This window comes from Doryrhamphus excisus, chromosome 5 (genome assembly GCF_030265055.1).
Source record: "Doryrhamphus excisus isolate RoL2022-K1 chromosome 5, RoL_Dexc_1.0, whole genome shotgun sequence".
Lineage (NCBI taxonomy): Eukaryota > Metazoa > Chordata > Actinopteri > Syngnathiformes > Syngnathidae > Doryrhamphus > Doryrhamphus excisus.
In genome coordinates, this window is record NC_080470.1 from 23,486,640 (window position 1) to 23,512,454 (window position 25,815).

At 43.1% G+C, this 25,815-nt stretch overlaps 16 non-coding genes across 16 annotated transcripts; all 16 read left to right on the plus strand.

Moving 5' to 3' along the window:
• The first annotated feature begins 14,284 nt into the window (after window positions 1-14,284).
• trnap-cgg (transfer RNA proline (anticodon CGG)) lies at window positions 14,285-14,356 on the plus strand. Its single transcript has one exon. It is a non-coding gene; the product is annotated as a tRNA-Pro (tRNA).
• Window positions 14,357-14,988: 632 nt separating this feature from the next.
• trnap-ugg (transfer RNA proline (anticodon UGG)) lies at window positions 14,989-15,060 on the plus strand. Its single transcript has one exon. It is a non-coding gene; the product is annotated as a tRNA-Pro (tRNA).
• Window positions 15,061-15,454: 394 nt separating this feature from the next.
• Window positions 15,455-15,526, plus strand: trnap-ugg (transfer RNA proline (anticodon UGG)). Its single transcript has one exon. It is a non-coding gene; the product is annotated as a tRNA-Pro (tRNA).
• Window positions 15,527-15,856: 330 nt separating this feature from the next.
• Window positions 15,857-15,928, plus strand: trnap-ugg (transfer RNA proline (anticodon UGG)). Its single transcript has one exon. It is a non-coding gene; the product is annotated as a tRNA-Pro (tRNA).
• A 326-nt stretch (window positions 15,929-16,254) lies between these two features.
• On the plus strand, window positions 16,255-16,326 carry trnap-cgg (transfer RNA proline (anticodon CGG)). The gene has a single exon. It is a non-coding gene; the product is annotated as a tRNA-Pro (tRNA).
• Window positions 16,327-16,665: 339 nt separating this feature from the next.
• On the plus strand, window positions 16,666-16,737 carry trnap-cgg (transfer RNA proline (anticodon CGG)). Its single transcript has one exon. It is a non-coding gene; the product is annotated as a tRNA-Pro (tRNA).
• A 394-nt stretch (window positions 16,738-17,131) lies between these two features.
• trnap-ugg (transfer RNA proline (anticodon UGG)) lies at window positions 17,132-17,203 on the plus strand. Its single transcript has one exon. It is a non-coding gene; the product is annotated as a tRNA-Pro (tRNA).
• A 330-nt stretch (window positions 17,204-17,533) lies between these two features.
• Window positions 17,534-17,605, plus strand: trnap-cgg (transfer RNA proline (anticodon CGG)). Its single transcript has one exon. It is a non-coding gene; the product is annotated as a tRNA-Pro (tRNA).
• A 632-nt stretch (window positions 17,606-18,237) lies between these two features.
• On the plus strand, window positions 18,238-18,309 carry trnap-ugg (transfer RNA proline (anticodon UGG)). Its single transcript has one exon. It is a non-coding gene; the product is annotated as a tRNA-Pro (tRNA).
• Window positions 18,310-18,703: 394 nt separating this feature from the next.
• On the plus strand, window positions 18,704-18,775 carry trnap-ugg (transfer RNA proline (anticodon UGG)). Its single transcript has one exon. It is a non-coding gene; the product is annotated as a tRNA-Pro (tRNA).
• A 330-nt stretch (window positions 18,776-19,105) lies between these two features.
• Window positions 19,106-19,177, plus strand: trnap-ugg (transfer RNA proline (anticodon UGG)). The gene has a single exon. It is a non-coding gene; the product is annotated as a tRNA-Pro (tRNA).
• A 326-nt stretch (window positions 19,178-19,503) lies between these two features.
• On the plus strand, window positions 19,504-19,575 carry trnap-cgg (transfer RNA proline (anticodon CGG)). The gene has a single exon. It is a non-coding gene; the product is annotated as a tRNA-Pro (tRNA).
• Window positions 19,576-19,915: 340 nt separating this feature from the next.
• On the plus strand, window positions 19,916-19,987 carry trnap-ugg (transfer RNA proline (anticodon UGG)). The gene has a single exon. It is a non-coding gene; the product is annotated as a tRNA-Pro (tRNA).
• Window positions 19,988-20,381: 394 nt separating this feature from the next.
• On the plus strand, window positions 20,382-20,453 carry trnap-ugg (transfer RNA proline (anticodon UGG)). The gene has a single exon. It is a non-coding gene; the product is annotated as a tRNA-Pro (tRNA).
• Window positions 20,454-20,783: 330 nt separating this feature from the next.
• trnap-ugg (transfer RNA proline (anticodon UGG)) lies at window positions 20,784-20,855 on the plus strand. Its single transcript has one exon. It is a non-coding gene; the product is annotated as a tRNA-Pro (tRNA).
• Window positions 20,856-22,367: 1,512 nt separating this feature from the next.
• Window positions 22,368-22,439, plus strand: trnap-cgg (transfer RNA proline (anticodon CGG)). The gene has a single exon. It is a non-coding gene; the product is annotated as a tRNA-Pro (tRNA).
• The last annotated feature ends 3,376 nt before the right edge of the window (window positions 22,440-25,815 follow it).

Sequence of the window (25,815 nt, forward strand, 5' to 3'; positions counted from 1 at the left end):
TTATGCCAGCTATAAATGCGGAATCCTTTTTGCGGCATCAAATGTTGTGACCAGTCAATGCAGGTCTTCATTGATAAAAGGCGCTGCACAGCATGTTACAGAACATGTTTACCAAGTAACGTTAAATACTAACTTAAAATAGAGCAGAGCTGAGCGCCGAGCTGTTTTAAACTTCCCAACTGCACCTTGTACGCGAATGAGGTCAGAGTCGGTCTCGGGAGAAGCGGTTGCTGTGTGTGACTGGCCAATCACGGAACATGAAGAGTGAATACATAATGAGCATTTTCTTTATAACGTTTCATATGGACATGTGTCATCTATCAATCAAGCCAGTTGGTTGAGGCAGATAGCCACCCCACACTGACTCTTCAGTGTGGAATTTGTCCTAATTTTGTCCAGCTGTGAGATTGATCACTGATGTTGGGTCTATTCGAGGTCTTCCATCCCAAACCCCAAACCAAGCATGCCAACAATTGTCCAAGAATGACTAATTAACTTCTTGAGGACAACCTGCGATTGGTTAATTGAGGGAATAAATTGTTCCTTTTGTCCGTGTCATACGTACATACAAGCCAGCGTGTTGAAAGGACTAGCAGATGTTCTTAGCCATGCTCAGCCAGCCTCAACAAACACACGTCATGCTTAATTGAAAGAAGGTGACAGAGGTCACGTCTGGGCCCGGTGCACCTGTAGAAACAAGCGCTCGTGAACCCGCGCCGTGTCAAGATTCCCTTTTTTAAATGAGTCTGAACACGTCCGCCTGTGACCTCACGCCGACACCGGGGGTTGAAAGGTGTGACAGGGTTAAAAACTCATCTGGCCTCTCTGCCGGCGTAACGTCCCAATTACGCTAACAATCTGAGCCGAGAAGAGGAATAGGACAGATAAAAGTCTGTCTGCCAGTGAAAGATAACTTCTTATCTTCATCTAATGACTTTGCAGCCTTAATTTGTCAGACCTGGCTCGCCTGCAAGGAGCACGAGTGTGAAAAAGTGAAGAGCGTCTTTGTAGGGTGGGGGGGGGGGGGGGGTGTGCTACATGCGCTAACAACAAGGAGATCTAACATTTTATGGATGTGTGTGTCTCTCGACTTGTGCTAACAGTTGCTAATTAGCACCTCATCGCCCTCCGAGGAGCTCCGTGCTGAGGAGACGCCAAGCTGCGAGTATTTATAACTTGTCTCCAGCGACGGAGACAAACAGCTCCACGTGGCCGTTGGCCAGCACCGACATTTTGCCCGTGCCGCCAAACTAATTAGCTGCATTGTTCGGCGGACAAAACGCGGCGTTTGTGAGGAAAACCGTTCGACGTAAGCGTACCGCCCTTATTTGCATCTCCAAATTCACAACCCTCCTGGTGGTATAAATGTAATATAAAAATCGCATCATCTTTTGCTAACAAGCAAATTAGGCTCCTGTCTCTTTAAGAAACAGCCGCCCACACGATTGGCTGACTTTTGGAAGCCACCGAGGGGCCTCATCGTTTTTTTGGCCGAGAGGAAACGTCAGTGAGGCAAATGCTAATTTAAGAAATGTACATTTTTAAGAAATACATACTTCTAAAGACTGCAACAATTATATATACTGCAATAATAAGAATAAGAATAAGAATAAGAATAAGAATAAGAATAAGAATAAGAATAAGAATAAGAATAAGAATAAGAATAAGAATAAGAATAAGAATAAGAATAAGAATAAGAATAAGAATAAGAATAAGAATAAGAATAAGAATAAGAATAAGAATAAGAATAAGAATGGCGGTCGTGTGGTTAGGTCACAGCTAGGAGACCAGGGTTCAATTCCACCCTCGGTCATCTCTGTGTGGAGTTTGCATGTTCTCCTGCGTGGGTTTTCCGGGTACTCCGGTTTCCTCCCACATTCCAAAAACATGCTAGGTTAATTGGCGACTCCAAATTGTCCATAGGTATGAATGTGAGTGTGAATGGTTGTTTGTCTATATGTGCCCTGTGATTGGCTGGCCACCAGTCCAGGGTGTACCGTGGCCTATCCCAGACAGCTGGGATGGGCTCCAGCACCCCCGCGACCCTTGTGAGGATAAGCGGATGAAAATGAATGAATCAATGAATGAATAATAGTATAGACTGTAGCAAAAAATCTAAAAAAATACAAAAATAAAGAGTAACAAATCCAAAGATATCATACTACAAATGATTATTATATTGACCGCAATAGTATAGTTTTATGTGTAGTTGTTATTTATTCATCATATACACTAATCCTCTGCCACTTTGTGGATTCAAACACCTGCATCACTTCTTTCCTGCGTGCTCATCCAGAACCAGAACCATGCCTAGCGGGCTCTAATAATGTTGAAAACACATATTTAGAAGGTTATAAACAGGTTTTCCAACTGTGTAAATATTCCATTTATAAATAAAGCATTCCACTTTGCAGAAATTTACTTATCACTGTCGGGTCTGAAACGAATAAAACGCAAATTAATGAGGGATTATTGTATTATTTAATTTAGGGATTAGAGTAGGGATTATTTCCACACTGTCTACACAAATTTCAGAAATGTTAACCACTACACGGGTAACAGTTTATTATTTTTTTAAATAGCTGTTATGAAGCTGTTACTCATGTCAGCGGAACCTCGTTTTTTGATCGTAATCTGTTTCAGTATGAAAACTGAGGCAATTTTACCCATAAGGAATTATTCCAATACAAGGCTATTTTCTTAGTCAATGAATCCGAAGCTTGTTGTTTCGATTCATCGAGTAATCAGTATGAATTTATCTATGCAGTTGTACTTTGCTGTTTGTTTCTTTTTTTTAATCCAAATTCATTTGGTCCCATGGTGGGTTATTTAACAGTTGCACTGAGACTGAGAATGAGAATATTAACTACAAATGTAAGGTGTACCTAGCAAAGTGTCCAGTCAGTATCACCACACGTTCTAAGATCTTTTGGAATGCGGCCTTTAAAAGATGGCAGCGATGGCGCTATGCTTTGCTAACCGAGGACGTCTGCTGCCTTTGACGGGACGGAGGAGTGGCGAGCGAGCACATTGTGCGCGAGCAAACCCCCGTGGATTAATTTGAAGTGCTCACTGACTTGTGATTCCTTTTAATTAATGAGAGAATTAGCGGCTTTGTTGACGCCCTCCTGGAGGAAATGAGCTGGCGGCGAACAAAAGGAGGACACGTCTCTGCTGACATTTGGAGCAACTTTGCCAGCGCCTTTTGCCTGCCGGGGTTGGAAGACGCTGTGGAGGGAAAGGAGGCTAAACTGGGAGGTGTTTGCATGGATGCAGAAAATGTTGCAGAAGTGTTGGCGACACGTTTGCTGCTGCATCTGATGCTGTGGAAAGATGTTGAAATAATCAACAATTAACTCAAGTGTGTTAACTTCTATTCACACTTGTATTAACAATGCGACATTGCCTGTACAGTTCATAAGTTTTAATAATGGTCCCAGTTTTACCTTGGAACAGACAAGCTTCTTGCGCTGGATGGTTTTTGTCAAGGTTGTGGTCTGTGTCAGAGTACCAGACTACAAGCGAAAATAGGCACCCTTAGAGTTTCTGCAGTATATTTGCGTGTTTTGCTACAAGGTGTTACACGAGGTGTTACACAATTCTTGAGCATGGGTGCATGGGTGATTCTTGAGCAAGTATTTTATTAAAAATATATACTCACAAAGACAAAAACAACATAGCAGAACAACAAAGTAGGCTATGTGTGTGTGTGTTTGTACAGTAATCCCTTGTTTATCACGTTTAATTGGTTGCAGACCTAACTGTGATAAGTGAGTAACCATGTAGGTAGTTTCTAATTTAGAAATGGAATTTAACATTATTAGAGTCCTCTAGACATGAAATAACACCCCTATAGTCACCTTTACGCTCCTGTTATGTATAATAGACATAACAGAAAATAAGACATAATCTAGACTCACACATGCTAGCACTGGGACAGTTCCTTGTTGTTCTGGTTTCTGGACAGTTCTTCCTGTGGTTGCTATTGTCTTGTCAATGTACAAAAACATTACTGACATCTAGTGACCAATGTAGAATACTACATATAATCAGAACGTCTTAGAATGCATCTTCTGAATGGCTCATACGTATACTGTAGTTCATTTAGTCATTTTTATGCTTGAAACTATTAATTTAGGCAAAAAAATAGGTCAAATGTGCTTAAATTTGCGGGCTGCACAGCGGTTGAGTGGTTAGCATGCAGACCTCACAGCTAGGAGACCTGAGTTCAATCCCATGTTCTCCCGGTGCATGCGTGGGTTTTCTCCGGGGAGAAAACATTCCAAAAACATGTTAGGTTAATTGGTGACTCCAAATTGTCCATAGGTATGAATGTGAGTGTGAATGGTTGTTTGTCTATATGTGCCCTGTGATTGGCTGGCCGCCAGTCCAGAGTGTACCCCGCCTCTTGCCCGAAGACAGCTAAGATAGGCTCCAGCACCCCCGCGACCCTTGTGAGGGTAAGCGGTAGAAAATGAATGAATTAATGCTTAAACTTGCATATTTTTGACTAATGGGCCACAGTCAAACACACTTGGTGGCTAACATTTTGGCAAACAGTCAGGAGATCTGGAAGATCTGGCTTTGTAGCTCCATTTTTGGGCATTTCTGTGAGGAGTTTGAATGTGTGGGTTTTCGCTGCATAGTCCAGCTTTCTTCCATGTTTCTAAAATATGCATGTTAAGTTGACTAGAGACTTTGAATTGTCCATAGGTATGACTGTGATTGTGAATGGTTGTTTGTCTATTTGTGCATTGTGATTGGCTGGCGACCAGGTTGGAGTCAGCTGGGATAGGCTCCAGCATACCGTGCCGTGACATAGGATAAGTTCATTCATTCATTCATTCATTTTCTACCGCTTTTGCCTCACAAGGGTCGCGGGGGTGCTGGAGCCTATCCCAGCTGTCTGGGGGCGAGAGGCAAGGTACACCCTGGACTGGTCGCCAGCCAATCACAGGGCACATATAGACAAACAACCATTCACACTCACATTCATACCTATGGACAATTTGGAGTCGCCAATTAACCTAGCATGTTTTTGGAATGTGGGAGGAAACCGGAGTACCCGGAGAAAACCCACGCATGCACGGGGAGAACATGCAAATTCCCCGCAGAGATGGCAGAGGGTGGAATTGAACCCTGGTCTCTTAGCTATGAGGTCTGCACGCTAACCACTCGCCACCGTGCCGCCCCACATAGGATAAGTGATATAGAAAATTAATGAATATTTAGAAAAACCATGATAGAGTGGCCCTGTGATTGCCTGGCCACCAGTCCAGGGTGTACCCCGCCTCTCGCCCAAAGACAGCTGGGGTAGGCTCCAGCACCCCCGCGGTCCTCGTGAGGAAAAAGCGGTAGAAAATGAATGAATGAATGAATGATAGAGTGAAGCCGTGAAGTTTGACGCTTAAGCAAAAGGACAACCCCTGATGGACTTCCTGGTTCGTCTCCTTCATGTTCCAGCTTGGAATGGCCCCACTGGGCCCCACCTGGCCCCACCTGGCCTCAAAGAAACAGTACTTCAAGAAAGGATGGTGAATGTTTCAGAATGTTTTACCTGTCAGGCCTGAACAGGAAGCACACAAATGTCACCTTGCACGAGCTTGTGCACCCCCCCCCCCCCCCCCTCAAAACACAAACATTAGCTTCACCCCCCTCTCCGCCCCAACTCCACTGCAACCTGCTCAGGCCTGTCGAGCATGATGTACGTAGCGGCGGTATCTCCCTCCGCAGAGCTGCGATTGTTTTGATATTTTTATTAAGGCGTCCTCAATCATAAATCAAGGCGAGGCCAGCGCCGCATCAGATTACATCCAGCAAGTTATCGGACGCCTTCCACTTGGACTTCCTCCTGCGTTTTTGTGCGTTTCAGACATTAGCATGGTGTGGAATAGCATATACATACTATTATGTAAATATTTCTTCTCCAGCAAGCATCTGCTGTTTATCACAGCAATTGGACTTCCTGTGTATCGCTTCAAATAACCTCTCAGCGGACGTCATCATGTGATGTTATCTGCCGGCATTGTTTAAAGCCACCGCCACCGCTGCGTCCATTTGCATCACAATAAGACTTTCCTTTCCCGAGTGGGGCGAGCGCTTGTGCACATTTTGCCGTCATGTGAAGTTGCCACCGTGAGCACAACTGTCAGCCTTCCTCACAGGCTGCGGCTGCGATGTGTAATTCCTTTAACGCGAGGGCCATGCCGACATCGTTATCATCGCGCTAATGGCCTGCGCACGCCACCCTGCATCCGCCGAGCTCGTACAGGGCAGCTGGTAATTCCTTTAATTTATTCAACTGGACCCGTGCTGTATCAGGCCGGGGACGCCGCCGTGCGCTGACGTACCAACACAGCAGCCTTCGTCCTTCACAGGCTCCTTTGAGAGACCATCAGAGGCCTGAAAAACATCATCGCTTTCTGGGCTGTATAGAGAAAGGCCTCATTTAATCAATACATCAATCAATCAGGTGTTTGATGACACCGATGGATCATAATCCTTCATTTAAAGAAGATATTTTAGACAGTTATATGTTTACAAGTGGGCGGCACGGCGGTCGAGTGGTTACCAGGGTTCAATTCCACCCTCTCTGTGTGGAGTTTGCATGTTCTCCCCGTGCATGCGTGGGTTTTCTCCGGGTATTCCGGTTTCCTCCCACATTCCAAAAACATGCTAGGTTAATTGGCCACTCCAAATTGTCCATAGGTATGAATGTGAGTGTGAATGGTTGTTTGTCTATATGTGCCCTGTGATTGGCTGGCCACCAGTCCAGGGTGTACCCCGCCTCTCGCCCGAAGACAGCTGGGATAGGCTCCAGCACCCCCGTAAGCGGTAGAAAATGAATGAATGAATGTTTACAAGTTTACAGGAAGATCCGATTTGGGTCCAAGTGCATAAGCAACATTTTTGGAAGCAGTTGTAGCTGCATAGATTCTTCACATTTCTGAGTAAATATGCTTTTAAAAGTCCAACCAAACTTCTTCAGAGTTCAAACATGATGTAATACATCTGCAAATCTTGCCACTTCACTTTCACTGAGCGAAATGGATGCTAATGAGCTTAGCTGTACGATAGTATGATGAGTAAACGTCACTCCCCGACACCTCAAGAGCTGTAATGGACAGTGACTTGATTGTTTGGGCTTTTAGACAAAATGTTCGGCTCATTCAGGACACATTAGCTATCCATCAGGACTTTCCAAAAAAAAAAAATATTGACAATGCCGAGACGAGACAACGCATGAGATTTGAGCTACAAGAGGAGACAAGATTTTTACTTACAAATTACACTCTTCTACACTCTGTGTGTATGCTAGAGGCCCCGCCACCACAGAGACCAAGAGACTGCATTACTGATAAAATGGCACATTCCGTTCATGCTGTCGTTCTAGGGAACAACGCACCAAGGTGGTGAATGACTTCCTGAAAGCGCTGCCTATGGATTGTGGCGATGGAACATACAACCTCCACACGCCAGGACGGCCTTTTGTACAACAAAGGGGAAGCTTGCATATTTGGTAACGGTGATGCTGTTGATGGAGTTGGCTCGCTCCTGTGAGTTGCTGCCGCTGCTCAGGTGGTTGAGTAGGTGGACCGTGAACGCGACCCATTTAGCATCCTTGTTGAGGGTCCTCGAGCAAAACACTCCAAGCCAAACGATTGGAAACACAAGTGTGAAGGACAGACGGCTTGTGTGGCTGCATTGTCTCCTAACCTTCATTAGATGTGATGTCCAATAAAAGTGCAGACCTGAGAGCCTACCTGCCTATCATCCACATCCAGATTCATCTTTTTATTCAAATGAAAAGTGAAGTGAAGCAGTGATGTCATGTAAGGATCATTATATATAAAGAAAATGGCTTCTAGTTTTATTGCCATCATAAAAACAAAATACAGAATATTTGGCATTATGGAATGGAATGGCCTTTATTGTCATTATACAAGATGTACAACGAAATTGGAAATTATTATTTTTATAATTTTTTTTTGTTGTACTACTTTTTCATATTTAACAATTGTGAACACCAGAATACACAATATATACTGTGTATGTGTATATAAGTACGGTACGCAACATTCATGGTTCAATACTTTTTCGATACAAAACGCATTCCATTGCATTTTTGCTTTGTTAGCTCCCTGGTATTATTTTCCTTTTTGGACGCCTGTTTCCACCTCCCATGGTGAGTTTATCTTAGCCATAGCTGTACCTCCAACAAAAAGTTGTGCTACTAGTACTTAGCTGCATATAAAAACAAAAAAAATGAAAGGCCCACAAAAACAACGGCATCGGTGAAATAGTTTTGTGAAGGAGGCAGCATGTTCGGAAACTCGGAATTATCCACAACAGAAAAGGGTTGCATGTTGTAGCTATTGCCCGAAAACCTGTTTACAACCTTCTAAATTAAAATGACATTATTAGAGCCCTCTAGACATGAAATAGCACCCCTATAGTCACCTTTATACTCCTATTACCCAGTGTAGGAGACATAATAAGAAAATACAAATTTGACTATCAAATGTTAGCATTGGGGGAGTCCTTTGCTGTTTTTGTTTTTTTTTTTTTTTTACTTCAGGGAATATGTTTTTATTCAGACGGCTATTGTACTGACACCCAGTGGCCAGTGTAGAATGCGACATATCATATTTGTACTTTAGTTCATTTGTTCATTTTTCTGTGCTTGAAAATGCTTAAGTTTTTTTACATAAATATGTCAAAAATTGCTTGAATATGCATTTTAAAAGGGCTGCACAGCGGCCGGCCGGTTAGTACGCAGGCCTCACAGCTAGGAGATCCGGGTTCAATTCCACCCTCGACCATCTCTGTGTGGGGTTTGCATGTTCTCCCCGTGCATGCGTGGGTTTTCTCCGGGTACTCCGGTTTCCTCCCACATTCCAAAAACATGCTAGGTTAATTGGCGACTCCAAATTGTCCATAGGTATGAATGTGAGTGTGAATGGTTGTTTGTCTATATGTGCCCTGTGAGTCTACATGATCCCTCCGTATCTGGACATTGTCATGATATGCTGTGATGCTGTATGTAGGGACGTTAGCACAACAATGGATATAACACACATCCTAACAATATATGGATTTGTGTGCATGCTGCTTTCACAAGAAAAAGGTTGAGTCCGCTGCTCGTCCTCAGGCAGCTGCGTAAAGTGTTGTGGACAGTAGCGTGAGGTGCGAGGACAGTGTCGGCCACTTTGGATCATGTCAGCGCTCGCGGTCAGACGCCATCGCCATGGTGCTCCCTTGTCACCAATCACATCCTTTTAAAACGCACAGGGAGCCCCCCCCCCCGCCCCCGACACACACCATTATCTGTCAGTGCTACTTAAATAATGTCATTAATGACTTAATTAACATTTCCATAATCTATTTTAATAAATCCGAGGCGGCATAATGAGCGTTTGAAAGCTGCGGGCGATGGTGGCGTATGAAAAGTAAAAGAGCGGCGAGGAGGAGAGGCCGCATGTTGTGTGACAGCTCCAGCCTGACTAATGTCATGTGACTGGGGGAATGTGTCCAATGATGGCAGGAGGACAAGGAAGGATCATCTTGGGCGGGTTCAACATGCTGCAAGGAAGTCAGAGCACAGAGCAAAGGTCGTATTTGTTTGTCTGTGGAGGCTTAAAAGGCCTTTTTTTCCAAGTATGGAGCAAGGGGTGTGGCCTGTTTTTTATTGGCCCATGGCACATTCTAAAAATATGATTTAACAAAACTTCTAAAACTGGAAAAATCAGCACTAAATTTACAAGACTAATGCCACGATATGAAAAAAGTTTTCACTAAACATGAAAAAAAACATCATTTTAAAAGAATAATGTTGTGAAATAATGTTGAAATATTAAAGAAAAAATACATTATTTTATAAAGTCATAAAACCAACAAAACAACTAATAATATATTTGTTGTGTTTTTTTATTAAGTTAGAGAAATATTTATAATATTGTAAGAATACTACCAAAATATGTGAATAAAGTCATAATTACAAGAACAAAACAATATATTTATAATTATATATAAACCAACCCCAATTCTACAAAAATAAATTAGGAATATTTATGAGGAAAAATAATGTCATTTTAATTTATAGAGTTGAAATATTGATAAAAAAAATAAAGTAATCTAATTTTGGGAGCATTCAGTTCGGGAAAAAGTTGTAATACCATGGGAATAATGTCAAAATATTACGCGATGACAATTTATCAAAAAATATTCATTCATTCATTTTCTACCGCTTTTTCCTCAAGAGGGTCACAGGGGTGCTGGAGCCTATCCCAGCTGTCTTGGGGCGAGAGGCGGGGTACACCCTGAACTGGTGGCCAGCCAATCACAGGGCACATATAGACAAACAACCATTCCAAGAAATATTTGGATACTAGAATAGACTGAATTCGATACTACAAAGCTCAGATGCAGGTTTTTAAATATATATAGTAAGTTCTATCTACATGTTTTGGAGGGGGGGGGGTATACCGTGTAACCTTTGACACAGGTGTCAGCCGCATGTCTGGTGCTGCATAAACGTTGGTGGGGGTTCTTATGATAGGCGGGCCTCACATCTTCGGGCCCTACGGCTCGTATGCCAGCGTCCTGCTGCCCCCTGTCAGGCTGCATCCCACTCACCCCTAGGGGGTGGAAGTGCCCCCCTCCCATGGCTTGCTCCCAGACCAAGCAATACATCCAGTGACCTTTTATTGTTGTGTGGTGTCTTCATGTGACTCCCTGTGCTAAATAACACGATTGCATCCTCTCCTAGCAAAGAGGCTCATTAATAGTGTTTTATTAGTTACTATGGCGACAGCATCATTGAAATAGCCTAAAGAACGTGTCTCCAGCTATGTATGTTGGAACGCCTACCTAAATTATACAGAAATGCGCTGCTAAGTCAGTCAAGGCATACATATTAAAATGATTCAATGCAATCATTTATCCTTGCTGGTGCTGTTTTAATTTTTTGCATTCATTTTAAAATGATTCAAAATAATAAACTGATTTAACTGATGCCATTAACTGGTTTATATTCATATTACATGTCCAATTTATCTATTTAATTATATTATATATATTTCATTCATTGTAGATTTTTCTATGGATTTTAAATTGATTTAATATATTTTTGTAATTATTATTATTTTTTAATTTGTATTTATTCTCAAATGATTAAAGTTTGAATAAAATAATGAATTTAAAAGAAATAAAGTATAAAGTATTGAACTGATTATTTCTAATACATACAGTATATATATTTTAGATTTGCTTCATATTATACGCTTGATTTATTTTTCTGTTTTTATTGATTTAATATATTTTTTTCATGAAATTGGTAAGCAGTTAAAAAAAAGCCAAGGTCAAATACACTGAGTAATTTGCTTAAAAATATGTATAGTTTCATACTTTTAATCATCATCACGGCGGCACGGTGGAGACCAGGGTTCAATTCCACCCTCGGGCATCTCTGTGTGGAGTTTGCATGTTCTCCCCGTGCATGCGTGGGTTTTCTCCGGGTACTCCGGTTTCCTCCCACATTCCAAAAACATGCTAGGTTAATTGGCGATTCCAAATTGTCCATAGGTATGAATGTGAGTGTGAATGGTTGTTTGTCTATATGTGCCCTGTGATTGGCTGGCGACCAGTCTAGGGTGTACCCCGCCTTACGCCCGAAGACAGCTGGGATAGGATAGGCTCCAGCACCCCCCGCGACCCTCGTGAGGAAAAGCGGTAGAAAATGAATGAATGAATGAATGAATCATCATCACAAATAGCTAAATGAACACCTGAGTCACTCACTGTATACAAAATACATGAAGTGCACATACCTGTACAATACAGAGAGTAATCATCCATCCATGTTCTATACCGGTTATCCTCATTAGGGTCACGGGTGCATGCTGGAGCCTATCCCAACTGTCTTTGGGCGCGAGGTGGGGTACACCCTGGACTGGTTGCCAATCACAGGGCACAAATAGACAAACAACCATTCACACTCACATTCATACCTATGGACAATTTGGAGTCGCCAATTAACCTAGCATGTTTTTGGAATGTGGGAGGAAACCGGAGTACCCGGAGAAAACCCACGCATGCACGGGGAGAACATGCAAACTCCACAAAAAGATCCTCCAATGTAATGAACAGTGCCTGCACAGCAGACATGGCATCTGTAGAACTGAAATGTAGGATTCATTTTAAAAGGAAAAAAGTACATCTAATTGTATGTTATGATGTTTATCTTCTACACAGCCTTCCATAAACCTTAATGTTGTTGTGTTGGACATTAAAAATAGTGATGTAAGCACTAGGATACCTTGAGCTTTAGGTTTTTATATTAAATACATGCCAAGAATAAAAAAAAAATGCATGCATATAAACATTTCCTGTCATAAAAGCGAGTGCATGCCTTAACGCCATCACAACGTAGGAGCCCATTAGCGGCATAGCCATATTTATTAATTAGCCTTCACGAGCCACATTCCTTTCAAAAGCGGCTAATGGGAGGAGAGAAAAAAAGTTACAAGCTTTGTTGATGTAAATTATAAACAGTCTTGCCTTCGCTCTTTTTAAAAAAGTACAGATGAACATTTTCATTTCGCCAAACAAGCTCAATTCGTTTTTAATTCAAAAAAATATATTTTTATTTTTTATTTTTATTTTAACAAGCCAATAATAATTGTTATTGATTTTGTTTATTTTTCTTGATACTACATTATTATTTATTTATTACATAAATATATATATATTTACACCTAATTCATGAACCATTTTTAAAATTAATTACATTTTTAATTCAGGTACATAGATGAATTTAGATCATAGAAATATAGTTTTATACTTTTTAATCATCATTTAAGTTGAGTGGTTTAGTATTTTGACTTTTTGTAATCTGATGACTTGAAGCGGCGCTGTGCGGGAGCAGATATTGTTTATGCCAGGACTTGAATTCATGACTTACATGATAGATGCTAATAAAAGCAGACTGCTCATTCACTAATGGCTCACATTTACTGGCGGCATCATTCCAATTAGCAATATCGAAATGGAGGGGAGGGGCGATTCACGAGGGTGCAGATGGGTGCGGGGCACTTTTTCTTCTCAAAAGGCATGAAAAGACGTCAATGTTGATGTTAACGTGAGTATTGATCAATAAAAAGTGGTGGCCACTTTTAATGTGGAGAGGCGGGGAGTCGCTGAAGGCAGTCACCATGCAGTGGTCCACGTACGGCACCAGGCCCAGTAGGATGCACACGAGCAGCACCGACAGCCACTGGAAGCCTAGTGAGCGCCACAGAGGACAGCGGAGAAGGGGGTACTAGACATTTTTTAGATTTTCAAGTGGGCCTTGAGTTGGTAAAGTTTTGGAACCCCTGTTATAAGAGGTTAGTATGTCGTTTTTTTTGTTTTTTTTTTAACTTGCTTCTAATGCACTTTCCTGGTAAAAAACAAAAAAACAAAACAAAAAAAACAGGGAAACCTCTCACACACTCAACAGTGGCCGTAAAGTTTTGGAACCCCTGTTATAAGGGGTTAGTATGTCGTTTTTTTTTTTTTGGGGGGGGGGGGGGGGGGTCAACTTTTTTAACTTGCTTCTAATGCACTTTCCTGGTAAAAAAAAAAAACAAAAAACAAAAAAACAGGGAAACCTCTCACACACTCAACAGTGGCCCCAGAAGCACCGCTTATCCTCACAAGGGTCGCGGGGGTGCTGGAGCCTATCCCAGCTGTCTTCGGGCAAGAGGCGGGGTACACCCTGGACTGGTTGTCAGCCAATCACAGGGCTCTCATTCTCAATGACTGGAAGAGGCCTACAGAAGGGCTGATTCAATGGTTGACCAAGGTAAGACCCTATTTGATCCAAGTAAAATTTCATCTTCCAGATATCGACAAAAGAGTTTTTGGAGCAAGTAGGGTCAGGGCAGTACATACAAGGCTCGTTGGTCTAGGGGTATGATTCTCGCTTTGGGTGCGAGAGCCCAAGCTTTACATTCTTACCATCAGGTATACTCTTACAGTAAACTGCAAAGGTTAACCTTTGCAGTTAACTCTAACCTGGATCAATGAGACACTACAGACACATTGGGTACTCATGTCGAACAAGGCGGTTTATTAGCCAGTCAAGGGTCTCTGCTGGCCATTTTTAATGACTGGAAGAGGCCTACAGGAGGGCTCTTTCGAGGGTTGATCACGGTAAGACCCTATTTGATCCAAATAAAATATCATCTTCCAGATATCTACAAAACAATTTTTGGAGCAAGTGGGGTCATGGCAGTATATCCAGGGCTCATTGGTCTAGGGGTATGATTCTCGCTTCGGGTGTGAGAGGTCCCGGGTTCAAATCCCGGATGAGCCCAAGCTTTATATTCTTCATCAGGTATACCTTCACAATGACTGGAAGAGGGCTCAGTCAGATGTTGGATGAAGTATACTTTAATGCTTCCATTCAACACTTGTAGTTTACTATAACCTTCATGACAGAGACTCTCCAGACACATTGGGTGCTCATGTGAACAAGGCGATCGATGCGCCAGTCAAAGGTTAACCTTTGCAGTTTACTCTAACCTGGATCAATGAGACACTTGGGTAGACATCATGTCTACCTTCACAATGACTGGAAAAGGGTTAAGTCAACGGTTGGATGGTGAATCCTCTCCTTCCCATTCAACCTTTGCAGTTTACTCTAACCTGGATCAATGAGACACTTGGGTAGACATCATGTCTACCTTCACAATGACTGGAAAATGGTTAAGTCAACGGTTGGATGGTGAATCCTCTCCTTCCCATTCAACCTTTGCAGTTTACTCTAACCTGGATCAATGAGACACTTGGGTATGCTGCCCATTCTCAATGACTGGAAGAGGCCTACAGAAGGGCTGATTTGATGGTTGGCCACGGTAAGACCCTATTTGATCCAAGTAAAATTTCATCTTCCAGATATCTACAAAAGAGTTTTTCGAGCAAGTGGGGTCATGGCAGTACATACAGGGCTCGTTGGTCTAGGGGTATGATTCTCGCTTTGGGTGTGAGAGGTCCCGGGTTCAAATCCCGGACGAGCCCAAGCTTTGCATTCTTACCATCAGGTATACCTTCACAATGACTGGAAAGGGGTTCAGTTGGATGGGGTATACTTTCATGCTTCTATTCATCATTTGTAGTTTACTACAACCTTCATGACCGAGACTCTCCAGATGCGCGGAGTCAAAGGTTAACCTTTACTCTAACCTGGATCAATGAGACACTACAGACACATTGGGTACTCATGTCGAACAAGGCGGTTTATTAGCCAGTCAAGGGTCTCTGCTGGCCATTTTCAATGACTGGAAGAGGCCTACAGGAGGGCTCATTCGAGGGTTGATCACGGTAAGACCCTATTTGATCCAAGTAAAATTTCAGCTTCCAGATATCTACAAAACAATTTTGCGAGCACGTAGGGTCATTGAGATGTATGCAGGGCTCGTTGGTCTAGGGGTATGATTCTCGCTTTGGGTGCGAGAGGTCCCGGGTTCAAATCCCGGACGAGCCCAAGCTTTACATTCTTGCCATCAGGTATACTCTTACAGTGACTGGAAAAGGGTTCAGTCAACGGTTGGATGGTGAATCCTCTCCTTTCCATTCAACCTTTGTAGTTCACTCAAACCTGTATTGAGAACCAACAGACACATTGGGTACTCATGTAGAACAAGGCGGTTTATTTGGTCTCTACTGGCCATTCTCAATGACTGGAAGAAACCTAGAGAAGGGCTCATTCGAAGGTTGACCACGGTAAGACCCTATTTGATCCAAGTAAAATTTCAGCTTCCAGATATCTACAAAACAATTTTGCGAGCACGTAGGGTTATTATGATGTATGCAGGGCTCGTTGGTCTAGGGGTATGATTCTCGCTTTGGGTGCGAGAGGTCCCAGGTTCAAATCCCGGACGAGCCCAAGCTTTACGTTCTTACCATCAGGTATACTCTTACAGTGACTGGAAAAGGGTTTAGTCAACGGTTGTCCTTTCCATTCAACCTTTGTAGTTCACTCAAACCTGTATTGAGAACCAACAGACACATTGGGTACTCATGTAGAACAAGGTGATTTATTTGCCAGTCAAGGGTCTCTGCTGGCCATTCTCAATGACTGGAAGAAACCTAGAGAAGGGCTCATTCGAGGGTTGACCACGGTAAGACCCTATTTGATCCAAGTAAAATTTCAGCTTCCAGATATCTACAAAACAATTTTGCGAGCACGTAGGGTCATTGTGTTGTATGCAGGGCTCGTTGGTCTAGGGGTATGATTCTCGCTTCGGGTGTGAGAGGTCCCGGGTTCAAATCCCGGACGAGCCCAAGCTTTACATTCTTGCCATCAGGTATACTCTTACAGTGACTGGAAAAGGGTTCGGTCAACGTTTGGATGGTGAATCCTCTCCTTTCCATTCAACCTTTGTAGTTCACTCAAACCTGTATTGAGAACCAACAGACACATTGGGTACTCATGTAGAACAAGGCGGTTTATTTGCCAGTCAAGGGTCTCGCTGGCCATTCTCAATGACTGGAAGAAACCTAGAGAAGGGCTCATTCGAGGGTTGACCACGGTAAGACCCTATTTGATCCAAGTAAAATTTCAGCTTCCAGATATCTACAAAACAATTTTGCGAGCACGTAGGGTCATTGTGATGTATGCAGGGCTCGTTGGTCTAGGGGTATGATTCTCACTTCGGGTGTGAGAGGTCCCGGGTTCAAATCCCGGACGAGCCCGAACTTTGCATACTTACCATCAGGTATACCTTCACAATGACTGGAAAGGGGTTCAGTTGGATGGGGTATACTTTCATGCTTCTATTCATCATTTGTAGTTTACTACAACCTTCATGACCGAGACTCTCCAGATGCGCGGAGTCAAAGGTTAACCTTTACTCTAACCTGGATCAATGAGACACTACAGACACATTGGGTACTCATGTCGAACAAGGCGGTTTATTAGCCAGTCAAGGGTCTCTGCTGGCCATTTTCAATGACTGGAAGAGGCCTACAGGAGGGCTCATTCGAGGGTTGATCACGGTAAGACCCTATTTGATCCAAGTAAAATTTCAGCTTCCAGATATCTACAAAACAATTTTGCGAGCACGTAGGGTCATTGAGATGTATGCAGGGCTCGTTGGTCTAGGGGTATGATTCTCGCTTTGGGTGCGAGAGGTCCCGGGTTCAAATCCCGGACGAGCCCAAGCTTTACATTCTTGCCATCAGGTATACTCTTACAGTGACTGGAAAAGGGTTCAGTCAACGGTTGGATGGTGAATCCTCTCCTTTCCATTCAACCTTTGTAGTTCACTCAAACCTGTATTGAGAACCAACAGACACATTGGGTACTCATGTAGAACAAGGCGGTTTATTTGGTCTCTACTGGCCATTCTCAATGACTGGAAGAAACCTAGAGAAGGGCTCATTCGAAGGTTGACCACGGTAAGACCCTATTTGATCCAAGTAAAATTTCAGCTTCCAGATATCTACAAAACAATTTTGCGAGCACGTAGGGTTATTATGATGTATGCAGGGCTCGTTGGTCTAGGGGTATGATTCTCGCTTCGGGTGTGAGAGGTCCCGGGTTCAAATCCCGGATGAGCCCAAGCTTTATATTCTTCATCAGGTATACCTTCACAATGACTGGAAGAGGGCTCAGTCAGATGTTGGATGAAGTATACTTTAATGCTTCCATTCAACACTTGTAGTTTACTATAACCTTCATGACAGAGACTCTCCAGACACATTGGGTGCTCATGTGAACAAGGCGATCGATGCGCCAGTCAAAGGTTAACCTTTGCAGTTTACTCTAACCTGGATCAATGAGACACTTGGGTAGACATCATGTCTACCTTCACAATGACTGGAAAAGGGTTAAGTCAACGGTTGGATGGTGAATCCTCTCCTTCCCATTCAACCTTTGCAGTTTACTCTAACCTGGATCAATGAGACACTTGGGTAGACATCATGTCTACCTTCACAATGACTGGAAAATGGTTAAGTCAACGGTTGGATGGTGAATCCTCTCCTTCCCATTCAACCTTTGCAGTTTACTCTAACCTGGATCAATGAGACACTTGGGTATGCTGCCCATTCTCAATGACTGGAAGAGGCCTACAGAAGGGCTGATTTGATGGTTGGCCACGGTAAGACCCTATTTGATCCAAGTAAAATTTCATCTTCCAGATATCTACAAAAGAGTTTTTCGAGCAAGTGGGGTCATGGCAGTACATACAGGGCTCGTTGGTCTAGGGGTATGATTCTCGCTTTGGGTGTGAGAGGTCCCGGGTTCAAATCCCGGACGAGCCCAAGCTTTGCATTCTTACCATCAGGTATACCTTCACAATGACTGGAAAGGGGTTCAGTTGGATGGGGTATACTTTCATGCTTCTATTCATCATTTGTAGTTTACTACAACCTTCATGACCGAGACTCTCCAGATGCGCGGAGTCAAAGGTTAACCTTTACTCTAACCTGGATCAATGAGACACTACAGACACATTGGGTACTCATGTCGAACAAGGCGGTTTATTAGCCAGTCAAGGGTCTCTGCTGGCCATTTTCAATGACTGGAAGAGGCCTACAGGAGGGCTCATTCGAGGGTTGATCACGGTAAGACCCTATTTGATCCAAGTAAAATTTCAGCTTCCAGATATCTACAAAACAATTTTGCGAGCACGTAGGGTCATTGAGATGTATGCAGGGCTCGTTGGTCTAGGGGTATGATTCTCGCTTTGGGTGCGAGAGGTCCCGGGTTCAAATCCCGGACGAGCCCAAGCTTTACATTCTTGCCATCAGGTATACTCTTACAGTGACTGGAAAAGGGTTCAGTCAACGGTTGGATGGTGAATCCTCTCCTTTCCATTCAACCTTTGTAGTTCACTCAAACCTGTATTGAGAACCAACAGACACATTGGGTACTCATGTAGAACAAGGCGGTTTATTTGGTCTCTACTGGCCATTCTCAATGACTGGAAGAAACCTAGAGAAGGGCTCATTCGAAGGTTGACCACGGTAAGACCCTATTTGATCCAAGTAAAATTTCAGCTTCCAGATATCTACAAAACAATTTTGCGAGCACGTAGGGTTATTATGATGTATGCAGGGCTCGTTGGTCTAGGGGTATGATTCTCGCTTTGGGTGCGAGAGGTCCCAGGTTCAAATCCCGGACGAGCCCAAGCTTTACGTTCTTACCATCAGGTATACTCTTACAGTGACTGGAAAAGGGTTTAGTCAACGGTTGTCCTTTCCATTCAACCTTTGTAGTTCACTCAAACCTGTATTGAGAACCAACAGACACATTGGGTACTCATGTAGAACAAGGTGATTTATTTGCCAGTCAAGGGTCTCTGCTGGCCATTCTCAATGACTGGAAGAAACCTAGAGAAGGGCTCATTCGAGGGTTGACCACGGTAAGACCCTATTTGATCCAAGTAAAATTTCAGCTTCCAGATATCTACAAAACAATTTTGCGAGCACGTAGGGTCATTGTGTTGTATGCAGGGCTCGTTGGTCTAGGGGTATGATTCTCGCTTCGGGTGTGAGAGGTCCCGGGTTCAAATCCCGGACGAGCCCAAGCTTTACATTCTTGCCATCAGGTATACTCTTACAGTGACTGGAAAAGGGTTCGGTCAACGTTTGGATGGTGAATCCTCTCCTTTCCATTCAACCTTTGTAGTTCACTCAAACCTGTATTGAGAACCAACAGACACATTGGGTACTCATGTAGAACAAGGCGGTTTATTTGCCAGTCAAGGGTCTCAGCTGGCCATTCTCAATGACTGGAAGAAACCTAGAGAAGGGCTCATTCGAAGGTTGACCACGGTAAGACCCTATTTGATCCAAGTAAAATTTCAGCTTCCAGATATCTACAAAACAATTTTGCGAGCACGTAGGGTCATTGTGATGTATGCAGGGCTCGTTGGTCTAGGGGTATGATTCTCACTTTGGGTGTGAGAGGTCCCGGGTTCAAATCCCGGATGAGCCCGAACTTTGCATACTTACCATCAGGTATACCTTCACAATGACTGGAAAGGGGTTCAGTTGGATGGGGTATACTTTCATGCTTCTATTCATCATTTGTAGTTTACTATAACCTTCATGACCGAGACTCTCCAGATGCGCGGAGTCAAAGGTTAACCTTTACTCTAACCTGGATCAATGAGACACTACAGACACATTGGGTACTCATGTCGAACAAGGCGGTTTATTAGCCAGTCAAGGGTCTCTGCTGGACATTTTCAATGACTGGAAGAGGCCTACAGGAGGGCTCATTCGAGGGTTGACCACGGTAAGACCCTATTTGATCCAAGTAAAATTTCAGCTTCCAGATATCTACAAAGCAATTTTGCGAGCACGTAGGGTTATTATGATGTATGCAGGGCTCGTTGGTCTAGGGGTATGATTCTCGCTTTGGGTGCGAGAGGTCCCGGGTTCAAATCCCGGACGAGCCCAAGCTTTACATTCTTACTATCAGGTATACTCTTACAGTGACTGGAAAAGGGTTCAGTCAACGGTTGGATGGTGAATCCTCTCCTTTCCATTCAACCTTTGTAGTTCACTCAAACCTGTATTGAGAACCAACAGACACATTGGGTACTCATGTAGAACAAGGCGGTTTATTTGGTCTCTACTGGCCATTCTCAATGACTGGAAGAAACCTAGAGAAGGGCTCATTCGATGGTTAACCACGGTAAGACCCTATTTGATCCAAGTAAAATTTCAGCTTCCAGATAACTACAAAACAATTTTGCGAGCATGTAGGGTTATTATGATGTATGCAGGGCTCGTTGGTCTAGGGGTATGATTCTCGCTTTGGGTGCGAGAGGTCCCGGGTTCAAATCCCGGACGAGCCCGAACTTTGCTTTCTTACCATCAGGTATACCTTCACAATGACTGGAAAGGGGTTCAGTTGGATGGGGTATACTTTCATACTTCTATTCATCATTTGTAGTTTAACTGGTAGTAGTACCATCTTCCGCTGCCTGTTTACATTCATGGGATGCACCATATAAGTCTGATTTTATTTTTCTGTTGTTATCAGTGGAATGAAACACTGCTGGTGTGTTGAAAAAGAAGAATGAGACCCAACGGCATGATTAAAAACACATCATGTACAAATACTACCAAAAACACACCTGATACATTTTAGTGAGTACAAATACTACGTTTGTTGTTGTGTGATCATAAATTCCAAGAGCACGTCCACATGCTAACATTGCAATAAAAAGCCAGCATTAAAAATCCCAGCGTGTTAATTACATGCTGGTGTTTTATGACTCTGACCTTTAAACACTAAACTAATCAATCAATACAGGAGGGAGGCGGTCTATTGGGAATATTTAGATATGCAGATTCCAAAAGTAGGGCACAATTTATCCCAACACAATCATTATTAATCGCCGGACAGTCAACCCAAATACATTTTCTGCATATTTTCCACATTGTATCCCCTCTCTCACTCTCGCTCTCTCTCTCTGCACAAGTAACGGCTAGCACAAATACCTGGGTGTTATTAATTAGCTGCCGCCGCTACAGTGCTGCAGCATATGAGACAATACAGTATCATCAAAAGTTCTGGTCAACTGTGTATGACCCACCTGGCTAACACAATGTCTGATAACAATGAAGTACAGTAAACTCTATTTTGTTGTGGTTCATTGGTTCCAGGCCCGACTGTGTTAAGTTCCATCAAGTAGGATTCCTTACTTTTATATTTTCATAGTTCAGAGCATAGATAACCTGTTCTGACCTCCTAAATATTATTATTACTTCCCTCAAGACATTGAATAACACCCCGGTCACCTTTACACTTGTATTAACAAATGTAGTAGTCACAGTAAGAGAAAATAAAACATTTTTGACATAAATACTCACATGTTAGTATTGGGAGAGTTCCTTGTTGATGAATCCTCTCCTTTCCATTCAACCTTTGTAGTTTACTCTAACCTGGATCAATGAGACACTACAGACACATTGGGTACTCATGTAGAACAAGGCGCTTTATTTGCCAGTCAAGGGTCTCTGCTGGCCATTCTCAATGACTGGAAGAGGCCCACAGAAGGGCTCATTAGATGGTTGACCACGGTAAGACCCTATTTGATCCAAGTAAAATTTCATCGTCCAGATATCAACAAAACAATTTTGCGAGCACGTAGGGTCATTGTGATGTTTGCAGGGCTCGTTGGTCTAGGGGTATGATTCTCGCTTTGGGTGCGAGAGATCCCGGACGAGCCCAAGCTTTACATTCTTACCATCAGGTATAGGGTTGATCACGGTAAGACTCTATTTGATCCAAGTAAAATTTCATCGTCCAGATATCAACAAAACAATTTTGCGAGCACGTGGGATTATTAGGATGTATCCAGGGCTCGTTGGTCTAGGGGTATGATTCTCGCTTCGGGTGTGAGAGGTCCCGGGTTCAAATCCCGGACGAGCCCAAGCTTTACTACCTTACCATTAGGTATACTCTTACAATGACTGGAAAACCTGTTCTGACCTCCTAAATATTATTATTACTTCCCTCAAGACATTGAATAACACCTTTACACTTGTATTATCAAATGTAGTAGTCACAATAAGAGAAAATAATTTTTTTTTGACATAAATACTCACATATTAGCATTGGGAGAGTTCCTTGTTGACAGCGTACTTCCTGGTAGCTATTTTCTGTCAATGCAACCTTATTGAGGGCCCCATGGTGGCCCAGTGGTTAGCATGTTCTCCCCGTGCATGCGTGGGTTTTCTCCGGGTACTCCGGTTTCCTCCCACATTCCAAAAACATGCTAGGTTAATTGGCGACTCCAAATTGTCCATAGGTATGAATGTGAGTGTGAATGGTTGTTTGTCTATATGTGCCCTGTGATTGGCTGGCCACCAGTCCAGGGTGTACCCCGCCTCTCGCCTAAAGACAGCTGGCCAGCATACTGATGGATAGATGGCTTCTCTCTGTGGTTCACTGGAGTAGCAAAGCTTTATAAAGGGCTTTATAACCTTCTCCACACTGATAGATTAATCAATTAATCTCAGTTTTAACTGTGGGGGGCAATCCCATCTTTACACAGGGCCATATGGGTTTGGATCGTCTCCCTGAGTAATAAAAGGTTGAATTCAAAAACTGCATTAAGTCATTTATATTTAAAGGAGGCTTGTTATGGTTTTACACATTGTTAGAATGTAGTATTCTCGTGTTAAACAATGACAAATTGTCAGATAATGAGGTTTGCACATTTGGAAGTGAGCCCTGAAAGAAGTTTTGGATGGCTCTCCACACTCTGATTTACAGAGTAAATCCACTCTGCAAACCAGATTTCCTTCCTTCCTACCCGGTAGAACCCCCCTGCTTAGCTCTTTATAGCATTAGCAATGACACAGAGGACATTTTTGTTTCGGTGTAACAGAAAGATAATTTTGTTTAGCTTTCCTAAAAAGGCAAGAATCAGGTAAAAGTGGTTGGAGTTCCTCATTCCCAGCCAGCAAAAGAAAAATATGCTCATCAATCAATGGCACCCGGGACTGTTTCGTGAACACAAAGGTGGACCATACAAAGTTGGACTATCCGCCAAGCTGTTGCTGAAGTCTTTGCAACGTTACTCTGTCGTATGGAAGCTTCAGAGGAGCACGTGTAAGTGTAAGTAATTGGGCAAAATGAGCTGTCCGGAAGTCCTCAAGAGTGCTTGGGGGTGTGGGAGTGGGCATACCTAGAGCGCAGTGGGCATACCTAGAGAACGGCTAGGGGTGAAGTAAACAATCTGTTCCAAGGAAACACTACAGAAAGAGGTGCATGATCTGGAAGATCTAGAAAGCTTTCTATGCGGGTTGTTGTGTGTAGCTACTCTATAGGAGTCTACAACTCAATACAAAGGGCCGAGAATAAGCACAATAGGTCCCCTTTAAATTTGTTTCAATTTCACAAACATACAAAAACCAAGAAGGGGCAAACACATTTGCACATTATTAAAAGTAATAAAAGATGCATTCATTTATTTTATTCTGTCCAATTTGATTCTGCATAGAAAATGATTGCAGTAGCTAATAGCAACTGCCCTCCACAAAAAATGGAGTCCTAAAACCAAAATGTAATCGTGGTGGACTGCCACAAATACCTGTATGTGGGAAACGCTGCCCTCGTTATTGTTTGTTTGTTTGATAGCGAGCAGGCTACTTCCTGGATGGCGGAGGGGGATGTTACAAATGAACAGTGCCATATTTAATCAAACTAACTAATTAAATCTTGCATAAAAGGTGTTGACGCGCAAACCACTTCTCGATTCTCCACCGTGTTTTCCTTGAACTGCCTCTCAACCTTTTTATTCGACATTCAGCACATCGACCACGAGGTGTGAGGCAATTAAAATCTATCTGGTTTGCTAACAAGCACTTAGCATCAGTGCACCGCCAACAAAGTCTATCAAGTGCTGGGGAGGGAAAAAAAAAAAAAAAAGAAAAGCCTGATGCAGACCCTCCCTCGAGGGTGATTGATGAGCACCATCAGGCCCTCGCTCATTAGACTCCTGACGCCCCCCATCTAGGCGGGGGAGGCGCTGACTTTTCATCCGTGTTTTTTTTTTTTTTTTTCCAGAGATAAGTCAACACGCCAATAGTCCATTTACATCAGAGGTGTCCAATAAAGGAATGGATGGGAAATATTGCAGTGGGCGTGATCACACCCTGGTACGTCATTTTTGTGCTCACTCCAAATGTTTTTTGTCTCCATTGGCCACAAAGGTCCGCTAATTAGTTTGCTGCTTAGCCTCTCGTAAGGACAGTGTGAACAAAGTGCATGTGTCATTCCGAAAGGTTAAATGTCCTTTATTGGAAAATGATTTAGGAGCAGACTGCTCATTGAACATGTGAGTCGTCTGTCACGCAAGAAGTCGCCCCGGGTGTGACTCATCCTAAGACACAGCAGCAATAAGTACAAACCAGCATGTAAACGTTAAAAAAACATGTTGGACTGCTTCCTGCTAAATGTGTTGCGCAGCGAACTATATTGATTGGACATGAATGGAAGTCATTTATCCGTCACGCGTTACTGTGACACCACCTTCCGGCTGCAGGTGAGCAGCTCATTGGTTTCTCTTTGGCTTTTTCTTGCCTTCTGGTCTGCTTCTTGCTCATGGTCTCTCTCTCTCCCCTCAGACCCCGGTTCGCCCTGATGGGAGGAGCTACCCGGCCAGCCATACGTGTTTTCCCGCTAGCTGCTCCCTGCTCGTCGCCCGCCTTAGCCTTACCTGAGCTTGTGCAACCTTGCTAGCCTTCTTCGTGGTGCCTTTGTGTTTTTTTTTGCCACACCATAGTTTTAGTTATTTTTAGTTGTTGCCACTACTACTTATAATTATTATTATTCCGATAATATTATGACTTATTTCTTATTATTGAGTTGTGGTCTCCTATAGAGCAGCTACACACAGACTCTTTAGATTTTCTAGAATCTGCACCTATTCCAGCTGTTCCGGCTTCCTGCCAAAACGGGCTGTTTTAATTTATTCCACCCACGGCCCGCCCCCCCAGGCATGCCCACTCCGCTGTGATTGGTCACACGCCCAAAGTGCTTGCACACTATGAACCATATGAGGAAGTACGTCCATCTGTGACATCACAAAGGAACGGTTTTACCACGCCTTTTCAAACAGAGCGTTTTTAGCCATCCCAAACTTCTTTCAGGGCTAACTTCCGAATTCACAAACCTCATTATCTGAAACTTTGACATTGTTTAACATGTAAATACAACATTCTAACTACATTTATAGGTTTTCCATTTCTGCTGCTGTTGTGTTTTCTGAGTCTACATTTTTCAACTTTACTCTTGAGTAA